The 22,095-nt window shown below is 45.0% G+C and overlaps 4 long non-coding RNA genes across 4 annotated transcripts; 2 read left to right on the plus strand and 2 right to left on the minus strand.

Moving 5' to 3' along the window:
* Window positions 1-7: 7 nt before the first annotated feature.
* On the plus strand, window positions 8-3,380 carry LOC148644719 (uncharacterized). Its single transcript, XR_015928332.1, has 2 exons — window positions 8-139; window positions 2,851-3,380. It is a non-coding gene; the product is annotated as an uncharacterized LOC148644719 (long non-coding RNA).
* A 1,094-nt stretch (window positions 3,381-4,474) lies between these two features.
* Window positions 4,475-7,615, minus strand: LOC148644720 (uncharacterized). Its single transcript, XR_015928333.1, has 3 exons — window positions 7,271-7,615; window positions 6,048-6,149; window positions 4,475-4,576 (listed from the first exon to the last, which is right to left on the minus strand). It is a non-coding gene; the product is annotated as an uncharacterized LOC148644720 (long non-coding RNA).
* A 7,827-nt stretch (window positions 7,616-15,442) lies between these two features.
* LOC148644721 (uncharacterized) lies at window positions 15,443-18,199 on the minus strand. Its single transcript, XR_015928445.1, has 2 exons — window positions 16,672-18,199; window positions 15,443-16,110 (listed from the first exon to the last, which is right to left on the minus strand). It is a non-coding gene; the product is annotated as an uncharacterized LOC148644721 (long non-coding RNA).
* A 424-nt stretch (window positions 18,200-18,623) lies between these two features.
* LOC148644722 (uncharacterized) lies at window positions 18,624-21,997 on the plus strand. The gene is made up of 2 exons (XR_015928442.1): window positions 18,624-18,758; window positions 21,468-21,997. It is a non-coding gene; the product is annotated as an uncharacterized LOC148644722 (long non-coding RNA).
* The last annotated feature ends 98 nt before the right edge of the window (window positions 21,998-22,095 follow it).

Consider the following 22,095-nt stretch of genomic DNA (forward strand, 5'->3'; position numbering starts at 1 on the left):
CCGTAGCCGGAAGTCCGGGTCCGGTGGAAAGGCCGATCCACTCCGGGTTTTCCGTAGCCGGAAGTCCGGATCCTTTACGATGCACGCAAGACTACGTTACAGATCACCGGAGTACATTACACAGGCAAATAAAGATAAGGTACGCACAGCTTTCATGTTGTGATACTTAGACATGGTTTGGAGATGTTCCCTCGTGTGTATTTTGAATTATTCAAATGCGTGTCGCTTCAATTTGGAAGCGCATAATTTCAGTGCATGAGCTTACCCGTTATATTGGGCGAGATTTCACACGGATAATCAAACAGGAACGAGTTTGCCCTGGAATCCATTCCACTGCCCAACCTGAAAGTCAGAGCATGAGAACGGACGGATTGTATGGCGATTGTGGTGTTGCTCGACCACATCAATTAGGCGAGAAGTACAATCTGCTACTACGACATACGGTCTAATTATTCAATTTTCGATTATTTCTCATCTTTAGGCTATTTATACATCTAATAACGAGCAAGTATAATGACTAAGCCAATGATACATTATATTTTAGATTCGGTTCAGCAGTATTGAGCAGTAAAATAACATCAATTTGTCTACAGGAAATGTCAGAATTAGAAGCCTTCTTTACACCATTTTGCCGATCTGTTCAGAGTGTTTTAACAACAGAACAAAACAAAAACAAACGTAAGGTTTCTGGGCTGCTTTGAGAAAGACAATTATCATCTATATTACTTTTAAATCTATGCACACTGTGTATCTTTATCGGGTCGATTCAATGTACAATTTTGTACTGACGCCTTAACCTTATTATTCATACAAAATCTGTTTGACAATAGTCATGTTTGATTCCACTCACTTTCCCCAAAGAGGTGCTCCAAAATAGTTTGACAAGATATTGTGAGATTGCGAGAAGGATCTGAAGTATTTATTAGTACAAGTATAACTAAATTGTTTTCCTTGTAGTCTAATAAAGGTTGTAAATTCTTCCATAGTTTCTGATGGTATACTGTTAGTTTCTTAAAAGCATCAATACCTCTCTAGGAGTAGCTCTGGTTACGACGGATTGTTATCAGACGTATCACAAACATTATATCTATTCATAAAATCTGCTTGATTCTACATTTCATCATCCACACCAGTTAATTTGTTGACCCCGCTTATACTATTTTAAACCCAGTTTTCAAAGCACAGGTTTATTTTTTCTCTGTATTCTAGATGATGTATCTATGGGAGGTATGTTTATCTATAAGAGACCACGTGAGGAGAACTTCTTCATGGAAGCTGGCAAGTTTCAGGGGGGTTTCCAGCATCCAAATGACATTCAAGTAAAAAGTCTATACCCGCTAGTTCCTGAATGATTAAATTAGGGAAACATACACCACCTACTTTGCTTAATTTTGTAAATAGTACTCTGTCGGTATCGGTATTAGATGCTCTAAACCCTGTAGCATTTAGGCCTCCTTCTGCCCGTGTTTGAGAAATAACAACCATGAATAAAGTTTTTTTTTTTTAATTTTACTAAGGTAGAGAACATCAAATCACAAAATCACCTTTTTGAAAATCTTAATACCAAGATATTTAATCACATCTTTTACATGTATATTACGTACGGAGCAGACACTTTCCAACAGCCACCAGTTCACTTTTCTGATATGTAAAGAAAGACCAGATACAGAGGAAATGACTTGTAAACGCATTTAATTGCTTTGTCCACCTCTGTGTGCTTTCTCAGAGAGAGAGTTGTATCCTCAGCCAATTGGGAACACCTGTAATCTCTTTATCCTGTACTTGAATACCCTGAAACTATTTGTTATAGGGGTGTAAGCAGTGGGAAGAGGAGTGGGCTCGTGTCGAATTGCCTTACCCGTTCCCAATCTGCAGGAGGTCCCACGACAGCAGGTAGCTGCTCCAGTCGCTGGAGCTCAGTTCGCTGTCGAGGGAGGACGAGGGCTCTGGCTCGGGGGAATCATGGCTCCACAGCTCCTACCTGTTGCAGAGTGTTTCTGCCCTGCCGATGGCCTCTGTGTTTTAGAAGGATCTGTCTCTTTTCGCTTGCTTACACCACAGGTTTCATCGACGATAGTGTGCATCCTGAAGCAGTGAGTTATCGGTCTTATTTCTACTGAGAAACAGTTCAAGCACTCACAAAACAATAACCAGGAGACGGTGTATGAAAAAGAATTGTAAGACTTGCAGAGTAGATTTGAATAGACAGTAGACGTCACACTGCGTGCTTGAATATCAGAGATTCAATTCATTCTTTCCTGTAGGTTAACTTCCTGTTTGACATTGTTCCGCTGTCACTTCTTCACAAACTCATAACTCGCCGTGTTCAATTTTGTGTTGAGTTACAGGAACCTCAGCATCAGATGAAATCCTCTTCAGCGCCCCAGTGAGACTGGGGGACTTGCCAGATTTTCAGCTTTATCACTGGGTGCTTCGGCTCAGGGCTGTTGAGCAAAGTGCTCCCCTCTGCTGGAGAGCCACAGGGGCACTACAGAGCGGCCTCGTGTTCCCTGCTCCTGCCCGTGCCTGTGGACGGCCAGTGTGACCGCGCGCGAGACAAAGTAGTGCATTCGTGGTGTAAATACAGAATGTTCACTAGCTGACTGAGGAAAGTTACAGAGACGGGAGTATACGTTCTGAAATAATGTGAACCACTGTTACTACACACAGACAGACTACTTAAAAATCATGTGGCTTTTTAAGGTTGTTTTGTCTGCCTAAAGTACGTTAGATTTGTCACAGCAAAGAGTTTGAATACTTACAGAATGCAGCAGCTAGAATTGTTACTTGGAGCAGAAAGAATGACCACATAACCCCCATACTTCTCTCTCTTCATTGGCTTCCTCTCAGGTACAGGGCGGACTTCAAACTCCTTCTACTTACTTACAAGGCTCTCAGAGGTCAGGCACCTGTCCTGCCTCGCAGGGATGCTGCAGAGGAGAAATACTGTACACAGCATAGTTTCAGAGGCCTGTCTGTCCTGGGCTGGGCACCATGTGAGTTGAATGCTGCATCAGTGCCATGGATCCAAGAGGGGCATCATGGATACAACTGTCGTTTAGGAGGATTCTGCTGGTCTGCAGAGACCTGCATGGGGTACTGACATACAGACGACGTGATGGATGGATGGATTAATACCCGCATTCATTTCTTTCTTTTTTTTTAATGATATAATGTTAGCATGCCCAAAGGGGTTGGGCAGCCAGTTGACCTTGGACCCCTAGAGGATTTTATTCTCCTTACTGAGGAGTCTTTGGTTCCTTTCCTCCATTGTCTTCAGTTCTGTATTCACAAAATGTATATTTACCTGCATTGTTCAGCGCCTTGGGGCAACCTTGTTGTGAAAGGCGCTATATGAAAATAAATTGAATTGAATGGAATGACAGAGTCACGGCTTTTCCAGTTTCCTCTCCTTTTATCTTCTTTATCTGCACTCTAAAACACAGTGAAACCTTGAACCTTTCAACTGGACCACTGCCGTTCTACATCAAAATGACTTTAACTAGGACGGAGACTTGAATGGGATGAAAAAGGAAAAGGCATTATTTGCATGAAGAAATTAAACTGTTCCACCTGATCACTTGCTAAACAAAGTGATTCACTGGAGTGGAGGCGGTGAAAGCTTTGTGAATCAACTTACAAAAGGATACATGTAAGAAACGTGGCTCCCATATTTAACCCTTGAAAAATCTATGAGTGTTATGTGGAGGTGAAAGTATTGTTCAATTATTCTAATAAAGCTCACTCAACTAAGACCCAGAAAAGTACCAGAGTATTCTCACCTAAGAGGAAATACTAACAAGTAGGATGCTAAAATGAAAAGCATTAAAAAGTGAATGATCTTCAGTAGCTGAAATGATTATTGAGCTCTGGGTCACAGTGCTCCTGAAAAAAAATCAAATTTCAGCAGACACCCAAGGACAGCAGGTGAGCACCATGCTGAGCCAGTGTATAAGTGTATGAATCACAGTTTCAAGGAGCTTTTTTCAGTTTCGTTCCACTGATCGGCCAACACGGGGGAACTTCAGTCTTACTCGCCCTATTGCATTAAGAAACTGTACAACATTCTCCAATAAGAACTTGCGACCTCACCTAACGAAAAGCAATTTGCGTAGCAGGGAAAGAGTGGACTCCCACTGGGGATTTTTGTTTTTCATCCCGATGGTGATGTGCACTATATAGAACGTTGCTGGACCCATGTGCAATTGGTGTCATTTCTAATCTAGAGGTCAAAGCTGTGAAACTTTCAAAGAGATGGAAGATCTCTTGCGAGACACCAATTCACAGAAGGGGCTAATGAGATCTTTGCTTGAAGTCTCATTGTGCTGCACTATTTCATTTTTCAGTGGGCACGACTCACAGGCATCTAAAATCATCTCAGTGACAGACTAAACAGGCCTCTCGCAAAGACTCGGGAACAGACACAGACCTTATCATCTCTGCTCCTCGGGAAGCGTGCAGAGATCACATTAGATGTGTTGCTCAAGCTCTTTATTGTCACATACAGTAAACCCAGCAGTGTGGTCAGTGCGGGATGTGTTCTGTCCTGACGGCAGGGTCAGCAGCCAGAGGAGACCTGAAACACAAGACGGAGAGGTAAGACATTGATTCCGACAGAGAGAGCTTTCACACCAGATTACTGACAAGAGGAGCAATAAGAGAAGAGTTGTAAAGACACGCCGAAGAGAATATTCTCATCTAAGAGGAAATATTAACAAGTAGGATGTTAAAATGAAAAGCATTAAAAACTGCATGATCTTCAGTAGTGAAATGATTACTGAGCTCTGGGTCACGGACAGCAGGGGAGTGAATGAGTTGTTTATTTTGTTTCCTGTGAATTATGTAGAATTCACAACGTGTTCCATTTGTACAGGAAAACCATTGAGAGCAGATTCACTTCTTCTGCGCCAGAATGAATGATTTCCATCTTCACTCTAGGGTACTGTACTTTACAGCTCTGTATTGTATTCTGCATATATGTCTGTTATGTATACATTTTCTTTCTCACTTTGTCTCTCTGTCCATTTGTATCAGTTTGTTGGAGAGCACCATCACACCAGCATCACAACATTTATTCTACTGCCTTATTAAGCAAATGTCTCTACTAAATTCTTTTTATATATAAAACATTTTTTGACATGATATACACAAATGGCTAATTATACTTTCTGATTATATTTCCATCTTAGAAATGAAGCATTTCTCTCCTGCAGTTTGAGGTTGTTAAATAGAAAACTGGATCACTCCAGGGCCGAATCTTCTCCCTCTCTTACACTCTCTTACATTCGTTCACGAATGATCACAAGAGCAAACACATAGACTGGCTTCTCACAAAGTGTGTCGATGACACAGTCCCGGTCAGCTTACTAAAGGACCCAGAAAATCACCACGGGCCAGTCTGAACAGTTTCACGGAATAGTCTGTTGACTTCTCTTTGATGTTTCATGTTACAAGAGCAAAACCATATCACCCTGCAACTCACAACTGGCAACCCACTGAAGCTAAGCAGGTGTGAGCCTGGTCAGTACCTGGATGGGAGACCTCCTGGGAAAAACTAAGGTTGCTGCTGGAAGAGGTGTTAGTGGGGCCAGCAGGGGGCGCTCACCCTGCGGTCTGTGTGGGTCCTAATGCCCCAGTATAGTGATGGGGACACTATACTGTAAACAGGCGCCGTCCTTCGGATGAGATGTAAAACCGAGGTCCTGACTCTCTGTGGTCATTAAAAATCCCAGGGCGCTTCTCGAAAAGAGTAGGGGTGTAACCCCGGTGTCCTGGCCAAATTTCCAATTGGCCCTTACCAATCATGGCCTCCTAATAATCCCCCTCTATGAATTGGCTACATCACTCTGCTCTCCTCCCCACTGATAGCTGATGTGTGGTGAGCGTTCTGGCGCACTATGGCTGCCGTCGCATCATCCAGGTGGATGCTACACACTGGTGGTGGTGGAGGGGAGTCCCCATTACCTGTAAAGCGCTTTGAGTGGAGTGTCCAGAAAAGCGCTATATAAGTGTAAGCAATTATTAATTATTATTAAAACAATACTCACTGATTTGAGGATAATTGCGCCATCCCTCCAGCCTACTGAAATGAACCGTCAGACTGCAGAAGCTGTCAGTGACTACAGGTCCTTGGGCCTGGTCAGAGAAACCTGAGATGAGACAAACGTTGTGAGACCATTTATAAGCTTGTGACCTCAAATTAAACGGAAGTCAGACATTTTCAAAGGGGGCAACACTGCGGCACAGTGGTTAGCATCGCTGCCTCATAGCACCGGGGCCCTGGGTTTGATTCCAGGGGTGCTGTCTGTGTGGAGTCTGCATGTTTGTTTGCGCTGCAGGGGACACCTCACCCCCACAGACGCAAACTCACACCACAGCCCGATTTTTCCACAACACAATCAACCCGCCAGTATCAGTTTGTGTTCAGTGCTGGGGAGGTGCCTTGTCCTTGCAGAACAAAAACAAGGTGATCAGGACTGACGGCAAGATTCAGGTATTCAAGTACCCAGTAAATCCAGGGCTCAAATGGGGGAACTGTTTCACGAGCTACACAATATCCTCACACACGATGACAGAGCCTTGGAAAGCCGTGTGGAGAGTGAGGTGCTCGTACCCAGCCGGAGTTAAAAGACCACGCATTGAGCAGAGCAACTGAGCAAAAGCACACTATCGATCTATCCAACCCAGAAAAGCACACATCTCTGTGATACAGAGGCTAAGGCAACATGTGAGTAAAGGATTTTGAATCAGCAATTGTGCTGATGAGCCAGTCAGCAATTTTTCAGAAACAGCAAACATGTCGTCAGCCTCCTGGAGCTGCAGAAGATTGTGAGATATAAAGGAGTGAAACCAGGGCAGGAGAAACTGATTCCTCGTGTAGGAAGCTGAGGAAAACGATGCACACCCTGCAGACTGAAAGGAAGACAGCACAAACTATCGGTAATGTCAGCCTAGAAGAAAGTGTAGTGCAGTGTGTTGCAACTAAGTTTTTGTTCAATATTTGTTTTGTCTGAAAGAGACTATTTTGATTAGATACATGCAATACTATTTCTTTCTCATTCTCTGTCTTTTTATGTCTTATTTGGATCACACCATAAAGTTCATAACCCAGCCAGTTGCTTTGGCTCTGAAAGCATCCCTCAGCAGGGACAGCCCTGATCCCCAAACACAGGGCTGCCCTTCCCACTGCCCGTCTGCTCTCTGCCCAGTGGAAGTAGCGTTTCTGCCCCGCAGCTGTGTGAGAGAAGATGACCTGAGAGCACTAACCCACCTCTGGAGAGGGAAGAGTCTCAGCTGGAAGGGAGGAGGAGCTGCCGGGCTGCCGCAGACAAGGCGCCGCTGAAATGATAGAGAAATCTTTTAGAATCAAACGTCACCTGGCTCAGTGTTTAAGCTGTAGTACATGATCACATTATATTATTAAAACATGCAGACTGCCATTTCCATTCTGTACAAACAAAGGGTTTTCCATTGTAGAAAACACCACTGCAAATCCAAAGCGGAGTGCACTGGGACTGCAGTCCAGAGAAACCCATCATGTTACAAGAACTGGAGGCCATTTCACACCAAAACTGTACAATAGGATTCTTTCTGCACACCCAGTACTGGGGGCTGTGTCAGAGGCTCCTCACCGTTCTGTGATGATTTTAGACGTTGAATCGGGCAGGAGGCAGGCGCTCTTCGGGAGCTCTCGTCCCGTGCTATAACTCGGACCACGCGATGGCACAATTGCTTCCTACATACAAACAGAAACTTCAAACAACAAAACCCAACAAGAAATCTGTGCACACTTGGACTCCTGCTGCAGCTGAGGAGCTGTCACGCACACACCTCCTGCGTGGGTAGTGTTGGCCGTAGGACGTGTTGTTCACAGAGAGAAAAAATACACCATAGCAAGTCAGCACTCAAACAAACCAAAAGGCCAGTTTTATTGAAGTTGACGCAGCTGGCCACACAAACACTCACTGCGTCTCTTCACCAGGTATCCACACCGACAGCACCCCAGGAAACCAGACCCATGAGAACAGGGGCAGAGCATGCAGACTCCACACAGACAGCACCCCAGGAACAGGACCCATGAGAACAGGGGCAGAGCATGCAGACTCCACACAGACAGCACCCCATGAACAGGACCCATGAGAACAGGGGCAGAGCATGCAGACTCCAGACAGACAGCACCCCAGGAACAGGATCCATGAGAACAGGGGCAGAGCATGCAGACTCCACACAGACAGCACCCCAGGAAACTGAACCCATGAGAACAGGGGCAGGGCATGCAGACTCCATACAGACAGCACCCCAGGAAACCAGACCCATGAGAACAGGGGCAGAGCATGCAGACTTCACACAGACAGCACCCCAGGAAACCAGACCCATGAGAACAGGGGCAGAGCATGCAGACTCCACACAGACAGCACCCCAGGAACAGGACCCATGAGAACAGGGGCAGAGCATGCAGACTCCACACAGACAGCACCCCAGGAACCAGACCCATGAGAACAGGGGCAGAGCATGCAGACTCCACACAGACAGCAGCCCAGGTAACACACCCCAGCAGGAGGAGGCGCCGACGGACTCGCTCATGGTGCAGTGAGCCCAGCGGTGTGAGGCTGGTGTCCAGCGCTGATGTGTCCCTGATAGTCCTGTCCCACAGCCTGCGAGTCACCGTTTCTTCCACAAAATACTCCAGCCAGCGCTTTTTAGACTAAAGTTTCTTAAGTTTCTGTTTTTCTCGCAGATTAGATTAAAAAAGCCGCCTGTTGACCTGCTGGAGGTCAGTCCCGCTCCGGCAACAGCTACTGCAGCTCCGTTGCCCCGGCAACCACGTTTTATTTAACAAAGTAAAATAAACACCGGAGAAAAGTTTGCAAACAAGACAAGAGAGCTCAGAAACCCACAGACACGACGGCAGTGGGTTTTGTTTCTGTGTCGAGTGGATAAACCAGGCAGGACGAGCGCTGCAAACACACTAGAGTACACATAACACAATCAGGGGTACACAAGACTCCTGCTTTTTACACAAACAGGTTCAACAGGTCAATAAAGAGCAGGTCGGCACAGCTGTCATGATGTCTCATTTACAAAGAATCTGAAGATTTGCTCGTCTCTTCCCAGAGCAGCTTCACTCCGGAGAGCAAGGAACAGCTCCTGCCGAGTCCGTCTTGTAAGACAGACATAGAAATCCGCGACACGGTAAATACACTGACATTGTATAATTAATTCTGATGCTCAATCAAATCTGCGGAACACGTGCGGAGCGCAGTCCAGAACACTATAAAGACTACATTTCCCACAAGCCCTGTGGCGACTTCCTTTTGACGTAATCGATTCGCGTCTTTTTATTTTTAATTATAACAACAATACATGCCATAAAAACAAGAATACATATAACACAGAGTATAGTCAGGGGTACATACGATAATACATGTACATGTTATGGAAAAAGATTAAACAAGTAATCTTGTTTAATAGTAAACAAAAGCAGATGAGGTCCGTACATGTTTCAAATTGTCTGTACAGACGCATTTACATCCGTTTTAAAGTGTTTAAACATGGGTCTCCTCTCACAGCATTTCGTTAATTATTATGAAGTATCATATTTTTTTAAATACAAACGATATTTTCATATTACTTTCAATAGGTTTAAAATGTAGTATTATTTAACTTCTTTAAAAGTAATGTCAATATTAGTTTCCTTCTTTACGTTATCTTTCAGAGTTGCTGTCACAAACGTCACAGTTATCATCTGTATTGATTTTCAATCTCTGCACAACGAGGATCTGTACAGAGGCGCTATTGGACTCGCCGCCATAGACTCGTGTATCTCTGTCGCCGCCCAGTGGACATTTCTCGAAAGTGCAGTTCTTTTTAACTTTTTATGGTAGCAATAAAAATAGATACAATACAAACAAGAGTATATTTATAGCACATCAATAATACCATCAGGGGTACATAGTATAATATATTTACACTTCTGAAAAAAAGATTAAACCAGGTTAATAAAGATAAGGGCTGATATAGTCTGTAAATACACTTTTACATCTATTTAAAATGTTCTAACGAAGCTGCCTGAGGAAAGAACTTACTGTTTTGATTACATGAATCAGAGATTGTGACTCTGCCTTTAGCTTCCCATTCCTTCCAAACAATTTCAATTTCACACCTCTGGTTGTGCCAGAGGGTCCTCAGTGGAAGAGATACCAGGGTCCCCAGCACTGCTGTCACCTCTTCTGTACTCCTCCTATGCTAACAGCTGTGTATCTACTGCTGACTCCGTGAAAGGAATCAAGACTCCAGATGATCCCACCCAAATAAAAAAAAAATTCTGGAGTGGAAGGAGGTCTCTGCTTTAGTCGGCTGGTGCCGTGAAAACAACCTCTAACTCTGTATAACTCCAACTGCCTGTGTCTCAGGAAGCCCTGGTCCGTTTGTAATGGAAAACCATTGGGAGCACTAGAATGACTGATTTCCATCTTCACTCTAGGTCACTGTGCTGAACAGCACATTACTGTATTCTGCATATGATATGTCTGTTATTTACACCTTTTCTTTCTCACTTTGTCTCTCTGTCCGTTTGGATCAGGTATTTGGAGAGCACCACCACACCAGCCAAACTACCCAAACAGTTGCTTAGGCACTCAAGTGGACTTGATCAAATTAAACTTTCCAACCTAAACAGGAAAATGACATTTTAAATGGATTCTACTGCCTTATTAATCATATTTCTCTTCTAAATTCTTTTAAAATAAAAACAAATATTTCTGACATGATACACACAAATAGCTATTTTTATACTTTCTGGTTATATTTCAATCTTATAAATGAAGCATTTCTTTCCTGCGGTTTGAGGTTGTTAAAGAGAAAGACCCCATACTATCACAACCCCCTTTACAGGCTGGTGAAAGAGGTGAAATGAGGTAGCGGAGGTGTAATTGAGTCGGACAGCAAACTGTCACCTGCTGCTTGCCAGGACAGGAATCTTACAAAGGTCCACTCCTCCCAGGAGGGTCACAGTAACAATGATGATGAGTAACACGAATGATTACAGTTCAGGGCCCCAGCACTGCCACCCACTAAAATAAACATGACACACAAGAGAACCCACAAGACAGTCATGGAAATCCATGACACGATAAACACGCTGAAATGGTACAATATAATTAATTCTGATGTTCAATCAAATCACCGAAACACGTGGGCAGTGCGGGCCAGAGAACTACAGAAACTACATTACCCATACGCCCTGTGGGCGACTTCCTTCTGACGTCATCGACTCGCGGCTTTTGAATGTTATTTTAATTTTGGGTTTATTGTATTTATTTTGTATTTTGTATCCATGTACAATACATTCATTCATTCATTCATTACTCTTGTTTGCAATGCAATGTATTCTTTGCATTCTTTGCTGTTGAAAATGCTTAAATATATTTAAAATTAAAATAACGTATTAATACGAACATTACTAACGGTATTTTAATTAAACAAACTTTCGGTGAAATTTTGCTGAATGACCACCAAGCGGCGCCATTGGCACATTATTGTAAGAATAATCATTTCCAAGAAATTTTCCAGTTTAATTCCACGGACCGGCCATCAGAGGGGCACTTTACGCGTCCTGCTGCTTCTGTTGAATTAATAATTGCTTAAATTATTGTCTGGTTAAATTGTCTGGTGGTAAGTATTTGTAATATAGGATTGCTCATGTCTGATCTGGAACACGAGATGGAAGTTTAACATGTGTGATTCACTGAGGTGGAGGGGTGGGAAATGACTGAAAGAAGTCTTGCCATGCTGTATTATTAATAGTAGTAGCATTGTATTGTATTGTCATATTGTCATATTAACACAAATCCTCAGACTCACTAACATCTCCAATAGAACGACAATCTCACACATCAAATATTAGAGGACCCTTCCTTTATACCTAAAAGCTTTCAGTTGTTGGACAATGAAAAGAGTGCTTGCAGGAATCTAATTACTGTTGTTATAAACTCATTACAATTGTCTCATTTCTTTTTTTTCTTTCTTCTCTTTTCAGCAGTAAATAAACCCATTACTTGATCCCTTACATTTCAAAACGCTCTGTATCAAACCAACAAATCGTTCATAAATTTAAACCATGTTTTTGAGAAACTAGCCTTAAAATCAAAATGACTACATTCATATGAAACACACTCAGTAACAATATCAAATGGTTTGATACAGAGTGCAGAAACAACTGAAGAGAACTACCAGAACTAAAACAACACCACACCACTCTGAGCTGCGCCTCAGATACTGTGAGATGGTTAGACACTACATGCACACCCTAAAGAAGATAGGCACATACACAAACAGACAACTCTCAGACCACAAAAGGCCTGTAGCCAAGACACAGTCAACAACGCTTGACCCAACTGGAGCTCAGACCTGCAGCAAAGCCTGCTCAAACTCCTCAACCTCGTCCTGACGGCCGGCTGTTTCCCTGAGGCCTGGAATCAAGGACTGATCACGCCCGTCTGTAAGAATGGAGACAGACTCGACCCCAACAGGTACCGGGGCTTCAGTCTTGAATATCTGATAACCGGCCCTCCTTACTGAGCACAATGTCCTGCATTAGAGTCAGACTGGCTTCCTACCAAACCGCCACACATCCCATCACATTCACACCTGGGCTCTGATGGCCCATCTGGACCCAGAACAGCAGAGCCTGGCACTACTGGAGCAGCACTGTCAGACCTGGTCACTGCCAGCCCATCTGGACCCAGAACAGCAGAGCCTGGCACTGCTGGAGCAGCACTGTCAGACCTGGGCACTGCCAGTCCATCTGGACCCAGAACAGCAGAGCCTGGCACTGCTGGAGCAGGACTGTCACATCTGGGCACTGCCAGCCAAACTGGACCCAGAACAGCAGAGCCTGGCACTGCTGGGGCAGTACTGTCACACCTGGGCACTGCCAGCCCATCTGGACCCAGAACAGCAGAGCCTGGCACTGCCAGCCCATCTGGACCCAGAACAGCAGAGCCTGGCACTGCTGGAGCAGGACTGTCACACCTGGGCACTGCCAGTCAATCTGGACAAGACCAGAGTTATGGTTTTCCAGGAGAAAGCCAGACCTCAGGGAAACGGGTACAAATTCACACTGAACAACAACACATTGGAGCACACATCCAGCTACACATATCTCGGTCTCACCATCAGCTCTTCTGGGAGTTTTGACCTGGCAGTGAAGGCACTGAGGGAGAAGGCACTCAGGGCTTTCTACGCAATAAGAAGGAGGCTCTTCAATGTCAACCCACCAACAAGAATTTGGCTCCAAATATCTGAAAGTGTAATCCAACCCATTGCCCTATACGGCAGTGAAGTGTGGGGTCCCCTCACAGACCAGGAGTACACTCTGTAGAAACTCCTCCTTGCGCAGAGAAAAACAGCTAACGGCGAGTGCAGGGCTGAATTAGGCCAGTACCCACTATTGGTAAACATACAGAACAGAGTAATCAAACACTTGTTACACCTGAGAAACAGAGGCCACAATTCATACCACCACTAGGCCCTGCTGATCCCAGAGTACAGCTGGTCTTGACACCAGTCAGTCTCAGGACAGCACAGCTGCAGCAACACCAATCACAATCATCCAAATGCGGAGGGGACTGCAGTCCAGAGAAACCCAGCATTTGACAAGGACTGGAGGCCATTTCGCACCACAACTGTAGAACAGGATTCTTTCTGCACACCCAGTACTGGGGGCTGTGTCGGAGGCTCCTCACCAGAAGAGACTTGCATTCCTGTTGGCTCCTCTCGTTCTGTGATGATTTTAGACGTCGAATCGGGCAGGAGGCAGGCGCTCTTCGGGAGCTCTCGTCCCGTGCTATAACTCGGACCACGTGTTGGCACAATTGCTTCCTACATCGAAACAGAAACTTCAAACAACAAACCCCAACAAGAAATCTGTGCACACTTGGACTCCTGCTGCAGCTGAGGAGCTGTCACGCACACACCTCCTGTGTGGGTAGTGTTGGCCGTAGGACGTGTTGTTCACAGAGAGAAAAAATACACCATAGCAAGTCAGCACTCAAACAAACCAAAAGGCCAGTTTTATTGAAGTTGACGCAGCTGGCCACACAAACACTCACTGCGTCTCTTCACCAGGTATCAGAAACAAAATAAAGGAACAATCTTTTTATCATATCCACTCGCACCTTGCTCTCATTTCCAGACTCCTAACTTACCACTCCCAACAAACCCCAGTGCTCGCAACACCCTTTAAATAGGATTTGGCCCGTACCACTATGGATACAATAGGTGTAAAACAGAAAATTCACAAGACAAACAACACATAGCACAGCAGTCCGGACTACTTGGACACACAATTACATGAAACCCTTAACAATTCACAGGACAGACATTCATCAGATCTTCTATACCTAGTTGCCATTTTTCGCAATAACATTAGGCTCTGATAACCTCCCCTCTCAGCATTCCAGCAATGTTATGTTCCTCTAGCTAAGCTTCAGGCATATAACCAGTCTCCTATCTGTTTGCAACCTTTTGACCTTTCTGAGGACCCCTCAGAACAAATAGACACTGGCGTCTCCTCTCATGCAGTGCTGTTAAGACTTAAGCTAGTGGCATCCTACACTATGCTTTGTTCCTTTAGGGCCATTTCTCTAAAAATAGTGTTCTCTACCTTTTGATTCCCCTCCTGTCCACAGCTAGAACAACTGTTTGCTAACAAAGACTGTTTATCTGTCTGGAAAGGTCTCCAAACTGTTACCAATTCCAAAAGAAAATCCCCTCAGATACATCTTGATCACTCTCTACCAGATAACACATTTTACAGCAGGTCTGAAACACAAAGGATCTCCAACGACCTTGTCCATGGCAGTCTCGCAACTCCTCCAAATAATTCACATCCTGGGGATGAGCTATTGTCCCCCACTCAACTGGAGTGCCACACCCACTCACACTCAATCTCTCACGAAGACTTGACGCCGTTTACAAGTCTTGAGAATGCCCTGTGAAGCAAAGAACAGGATGTGTTAAGGCTATTCAAAAAGCAAAACTGTAAAAAGGCAGCAGGACCTGACTGTGTATCTCCAGCCACACTACAGCCCTGTGCTGGCCAACTCGCTCCAATCTTTACAGACGTTTTTAAGCAATCATTGTCCCAGTGCACAGTGCCAGACTGCTTCAAATCTTCTGTTATTGTTCCTGTTCCAAAAAAGGACACAAGAACCTGCCTTAATGCCTACAGACCCGTCGCACTAACGTCAGAACTGGCGCGTCTTCCCAACACGTTCGTGTCACAGTGAGGTGACCCCTCAAACAAGAATTATTTCCTGCCTCATATATGACTACGGCACCTAGCAATGCAAACAGGGTGCTAGGGCCCCTCTCCATTACCACAGGTTCTGTTGATCTCCCAGATCCACCAATGCCCACACAGACCAGCGACAAGCATGTGTATCGTATAAGTGACCTTTTTATTTTCTATCCACATTCACCATCAGCCAAAGACACAACGAAAACAGCAGCAACAAAAGGTCCTTCCAAGGATCATAATGAATCCAGAGGGACGGCAGTCTTTTCTGTCAAGTACCGAAGAGTGGCCACTCGAACGATTCTTCTTCGTACCTGTAAAGTCTTTGATGGCCCCAGTGAACGAGAGGCCGGTCCCATTTCCCCAGACTCCGTTCAGGTTCCACTAGAAATCCTCCCGCGAACTGTATTCCATTCCCCTCAGTTTGGAGCGGCTAGCCGGGCCGGTTTCTCGCTCCTTGCCTTCAGGTATTAAAAGTCTCTGTACAGTACCTCTGTTCCGATGCCACTGTCTCCCGTGGTCGTCAATCGGTCCTTGCCTCCGCGAACTCGCGCTCCGCAGCTTCCCTTGTGCTGCCTGTGTCGTCTCCCAGGTCTGGTGGGAATCGGGAGCCCGCTCCGTTCCGGCTCAGATGGTTTTATTCCTCCCCTCAGCCCATCTCCCTCAGGGGGTTTTCCACTGTCCCTGTCAGAAAGGGGCTTGCCCAGTATTTTACCAGGAGGAAGCTCGTGTGGCTGAAGAGTGTGAGAGTGCCGAGCTTAGGTGTTATGGGCCCTTATCACTTCTTTGTTCACTCTCCGGGTCGGAGAAACCTGAAAAGAGACAAACGTTGTGAGACCATTTATAAGCTCGGTGACCTCGAATTAAACAGAACAATAGCAACACTGTTCTACAAACCTTTCATTGAAAGGGTTTTCAAACACTGTCCCACTTGCTGGTTTGGCAACATCAGTAGCTGGAATTGAATATGCAGCCATTAGTCTGCCTGGCAAAAAACAACCGGTCTCTCCAGTGGTCTGCATACAAGTGAACACACAAACCCCATACTATTAAAACCCCCTTTAGGGCACACTCACACCACAACACAATCAACCCGACAGACTCACCAACACTGGACTGCAGAAGCGGCAGGAAACCCTTGAGAACATGAGCAGAGCATGCAAACTCCACACAGACAGCACTCCAGGAAACCAGACACATGAGAACATGTGCAGAGCATGTGCGCCGTCTCTCAGCCTTTCACCTCCACATGCAGATCAGGACGCGACCGGAGACCGGAGACTCCTCACTCCTGCAGGAGGAGGCGCCGACGGACTCGCTCAGCCCAGCGCTTACATTTCCCCGACAGTCCTGTCCTACAGCCTGCGACTCACCGCTTCTTCCTTTTCTTCTGCGAAATGTCCACAAAATACTCCAGCCAGCGCCGTTTAGACTAAAGTTTCGGCTTTGCCAGCTGTCTCCCTCCCGGAGGTCAGATCGAAACAACTTCTGCAGCACCGTTTCCCCAGCAACCACGTTTTATTTAACAAAGTAAAATAAACACAGGAGAAAAGTTTGCAAACATGCAGGCAGGATGAGCGCTGCAGACACATGCTGCTGCCCGGGTCCGTCTTGTGAAATAAACAGAATTTTGCACCCCAGGAACTAGACCCACGAGAACATAAGGAGAGCATGCAAACTCCACACACACAGCACCCCAGAAAACTGGAGCCACGAGAACATGAGCAGAGCATGCAAACTCCACACAGACAGCACCCCAGGAACTAAATCCAGGCTCCCAGCGCTACCACCCACTGCGCCGCCGTCTCTCACCTCCACTTGCAGATCATGACGCGACCGGAGACCGGAGACTCCTCACTCCTGCAGCAACACACCCCAGCAGGAAGAGGCGCCGACGGACTCGCTCATGGTGCAGTGAGCCCAGCGGTGTGAGGCTGGTGTCCAGCGCTGATATTTACCGACAGCCTGCGACTCACCGTTTCTTCCTTTTCTTCTGCATAATGTCCACAAAATACTCCAGCCAGCGCTTTTTAGACTAACGTTTCTGCTTTGCTCGCTGATTAGATTACAAAAGCCGACTGTTTACCTCCTAGAGGTCAGCTCGCACCAACTTCTGCAGCACCGTTTCCCCGGCAACCACGTTTTATTGACAAAGTAAAATAAACACAGGAGAAAAGTTTGCAAACAAGACGGGAGCTAAGAAACACGAGGACAGTGGGTTTGCTTTATGTGCCGGGTCGATTAACCAGCGCTGCAGACACGTGAAATACAAGAAAACATACACACAAGGGAACACATAAGAGAGACAAAGAAATACAAGACACGATAAATACGCTGAAATTGTATTAATATAATTCATTCTAATGTTCAATGAAATCAGCGAAACACATGGGCAGGGCAGCCCAGTAAACTACAGAGACTACATTACCCATAAGCCCTGTGGGCGACACCATTTTGACGTCATCGACTCATACTTTTGTATTTTTTATGAGACCAAAAACTACAAGAAAACGTAACGTAGCAGTCGTATTGTCAGGATACATGCAATAATACATGTACATTTTATGGAAAAAAAGATTCAACAAGGTAAATGCAGATAAGGCCCGTCCATGCTTCAACGTTCTTACAACACAGAAACAGACACATTTCAGAAAGACATTCTGAAATAAAATGTCTTTACATCCGTCTTAAACTGTTCAAACACGGTCTCCTCTCACACCATTCCCTTAATAATTATGTTGCGCAAGTATAATAATGTTTAAAAATACAAACGATATTTTCATCTTCCTTTTCAATGGGATTAAAATGTAACAAATGTATTTCTTTCCGATTTCAAGTCTTTCCGATAGCGCTTTGAGACTCAGCTCCGTGGACTCGTGTATCTCTGTCGCCACCCAGTGGACATTTCTCGGAAGTGTCACCGCCCGCCGGAATTCGGAAAAGTCCCGGGACTGAAGCTGTGTGACTGGACAAGAGCCTGTCTCCCGCCTCCTGCTGAAATCTCAGCGCCGATTGGACAAAAGCTGCTCACAGTCCGGATCCAGTGGAAGGCCAATCCACTCCGGGTTTTCCGTAGCCGGCAGTCCGGATCCAGTGGAAGGCCGATCCACTCCGGGTTTTCCGTAGCCGGCAGTCCGGATCCAGTGGAAGGCCGATCCACTCCGGGTTTTCCGTAGCCGGCAGTCCGGATCCAGTGGAAGGCCGATCCACTCCGGGTTTTCCGTAGCCGGCAGTCCGGATCCGGTGGAAGGCCGATCCACTCCGGGTTTTCCGTAGCCGGAAGTCCGGGTCCGGTGGAAAGGCCGATCCACTCCGGGTTTTCCGTAGCCGGAAGTCCGGGTCCGGTGGAAAGGCCGATCCACTCCGGGTTTTCCGTAGCCGGAAGTCCGGATCCTTTACGATGCACGCAAGACTACGTTACAGATCACCGGAGTACATTACACAGGCAAATAAAGATAAGGTACGCACAGCTTTCATGTTGTGATACTTAGACATGGTTTGGAGATGTTCCCTCGTGTGTATTTTGAATTATTCAAATGCGTGTCGCTTCAATTTGGAAGCGCATAATTTCAGTGCATGAGCTTACCCGTTATATTGGGCGAGATTTCACACGGATAATCAAACAGGAACGAGTTTGCCCTGGAATCCATTCCACTGCCCAACCTGAAAGTCAGAGCATGAGAACGGACGGATTGTATGGCGATTGTGGTGTTGCTCGACCACATCAATTAGGCGAGAAGTACAATCTGCTACTACGACATACGGTCTAATTATTCAATTTTCGATTATTTCTCATCTTTAGGCTATTTATACATCTAATAACGAGCAAGTATAATGACTAAGCCAATGATACATTATATTTTAGATTCGGTTCAGCAGTATTGAGCAGTAAAATAACATCAATTTGTCTACAGGAAATGTCAGAATTAGAAGCCTTCTTTACACCATTTTGCCGATCTGTTCAGAGTGTTTTAACAACAGAACAAAACAAAAACAAACGTAAGGTTTCTGGGCTGCTTTGAGAAAGACAATTATCATCTATATTACTTTTAAATCTATGCACACTGTGTATCTTTATCGGGTCGATTCAATGTACAATTTTGTACTGACGCCTTAACCTTATTATTCATACAAAATCTGTTTGACAATAGTCATGTTTGATTCCACTCACTTTCCCCAAAGAGGTGCTCCAAAATAGTTTGACAAGATATTGTGAGATTGCGAGAAGGATCTGAAGTATTTATTAGTACAAGTATAACTAAATTGTTTTCCTTGTAGTCTAATAAAGGTTGTAAATTCTTCCATAGTTTCTGATGGTATACTGTTAGTTTCTTAAAAGCATCAATACCTCTCTAGGAGTAGCTCTGGTTACGACGGATTGTTATCAGACGTATCACAAACATTATATCTATTCATAAAATCTGCTTGATTCTACATTTCATCATCCACACCAGTTAATTTGTTGACCCCGCTTATACTATTTTAAACCCAGTTTTCAAAGCACAGGTTTATTTTTTCTCTGTATTCTAGATGATGTATCTATGGGAGGTATGTTTATCTATAAGAGACCACGTGAGGAGAACTTCTTCATGGAAGCTGGCAAGTTTCAGGGGGGTTTCCAGCATCCAAATGACATTCAAGTAAAAAGTCTATACCCGCTAGTTCCTGAATGATTAAATTAGGGAAACATACACCACCTACTTTGCTTAATTTTGTAAATAGTACTCTGTCGGTATCGGTATTAGATGCTCTAAACCCTGTAGCATTTAGGCCTCCTTCTGCCCGTGTTTGAGAAATAACAACCATGAATAAAGTTTTTTTTTTTTAATTTTACTAAGGTAGAGAACATCAAATCACAAAATCACCTTTTTGAAAATCTTAATACCAAGATATTTAATCACATCTTTTACATGTATATTACGTACGGAGCAGACACTTTCCAACAGCCACCAGTTCACTTTTCTGATATGTAAAGAAAGACCAGATACAGAGGAAATGACTTGTAAACGCATTTAATTGCTTTGTCCACCTCTGTGTGCTTTCTCAGAGAGAGAGTTGTATCCTCAGCCAATTGGGAACACCTGTAATCTCTTTATCCTGTACTTGAATACCCTGAAACTATTTGTTATAGGGGTGTAAGCAGTGGGAAGAGGAGTGGGCTCGTGTCGAATTGCCTTACCCGTTCCCAATCTGCAGGAGGTCCCACGACAGCAGGTAGCTGCTCCAGTCGCTGGAGCTCAGTTCGCTGTCGAGGGAGGACGAGGGCTCTGGCTCGGGGGAATCATGGCTCCACAGCTCCTACCTGTTGCAGAGTGTTTCTGCCCTGCCGATGGCCTGTGTTTTAGAAGGATCTGTCTCTTTTCGCTTGCTTACACCACAGGTTTCATCGACGATAGTGTGCATCCTGAAGCAGTGAGTTATCGGTCTTATTTCTACTGAGAAACAGTTCAAGCACTCACAAAACAATAACCAGGAGACGGTGTATGAAAAAGAATTGTAAGACTTGCAGAGTAGATTTGAATAGACAGTAGACGTCACACTGCGTGCTTGAATATCAGAGATTCAATTCATTCTTTCCTGTAGGTTAACTTCCTGTTTGACATTGTTCCGCTGTCACTTCTTCACAAACTCATAACTCGCCGTGTTCAATTTTGTGTTGAGTTACAGGAACCTCAGCATCAGATGAAATCCTCTTCAGCGCCCCAGTGAGACTGGGGGACTTGCCAGATTTTCAGCTTTATCACTGGGTGCTTCGGCTCAGGGCTGTTGAGCAAAGTGCTCCCCTCTGCTGGAGAGCCACAGGGGCACTACAGAGCGGCCTCGTGTTCCCTGCTCCTGCCCGTGCCTGTGGACGGCCAGTGTGACCGCGCGCGAGACAAAGTAGTGCATTCGTGGTGTAAATACAGAATGTTCACTAGCTGACTGAGGAAAGTTACAGAGACGGGAGTATACGTTCTGAAATAATGTGAACCACTGTTACTACACACAGACAGACTACTTAAAAATCATGTGGCTTTTTAAGGTTGTTTTGTCTGCCTAAAGTACGTTAGATTTGTCACAGCAAAGAGTTTGAATACTTACAGAATGCAGCAGCTAGAATTGTTACTTGGAGCAGAAAGAATGACCACATAACCCCCATACTTCTCTCTCTTCATTGGCTTCCTCTCAGGTACAGGGCGGACTTCAAACTCCTTCTACTTACTTACAAGGCTCTCAGAGGTCAGGCACCTGTCCTGCCTCGCAGGGATGCTGCAGAGGAGAAATACTGTACACAGCATAGTTTCAGAGGCCTGTCTGTCCTGGGCTGGGCACCATGTGAGTTGAATGCTGCATCAGTGCCATGGATCCAAGAGGGGCATCATGGATACAACTGTCGTTTAGGAGGATTCTGCTGGTCTGCAGAGACCTGCATGGGGTACTGACATACAGACGACGTGATGGATGGATGGATTAATACCCGCATTCATTTCTTTCTTTTTTTTTAATGATATAATGTTAGCATGCCCAAAGGGGTTGGGCAGCCAGTTGACCTTGGACCCCTAGAGGATTTTATTCTCCTTACTGAGGAGTCTTTGGTTCCTTTCCTCCATTGTCTTCAGTTCTGTATTCACAAAATGTATATTTACCTGCATTGTTCAGCGCCTTGGGGCAACCTTGTTGTGAAAGGCGCTATATGAAAATAAATTGAATTGAATGGAATGACAGAGTCACGGCTTTTCCAGTTTCCTCTCCTTTTATCTTCTTTATCTGCACTCTAAAACACAGTGAAACCTTGAACCTTTCAACTGGACCACTGC

This window comes from Lepisosteus platostomus, chromosome 19 (assembly GCF_059453375.1).
Source record: "Lepisosteus platostomus isolate fLepPlt1 chromosome 19, fLepPlt1.hap1, whole genome shotgun sequence".
NCBI lineage: Eukaryota > Metazoa > Chordata > Actinopteri > Semionotiformes > Lepisosteidae > Lepisosteus > Lepisosteus platostomus.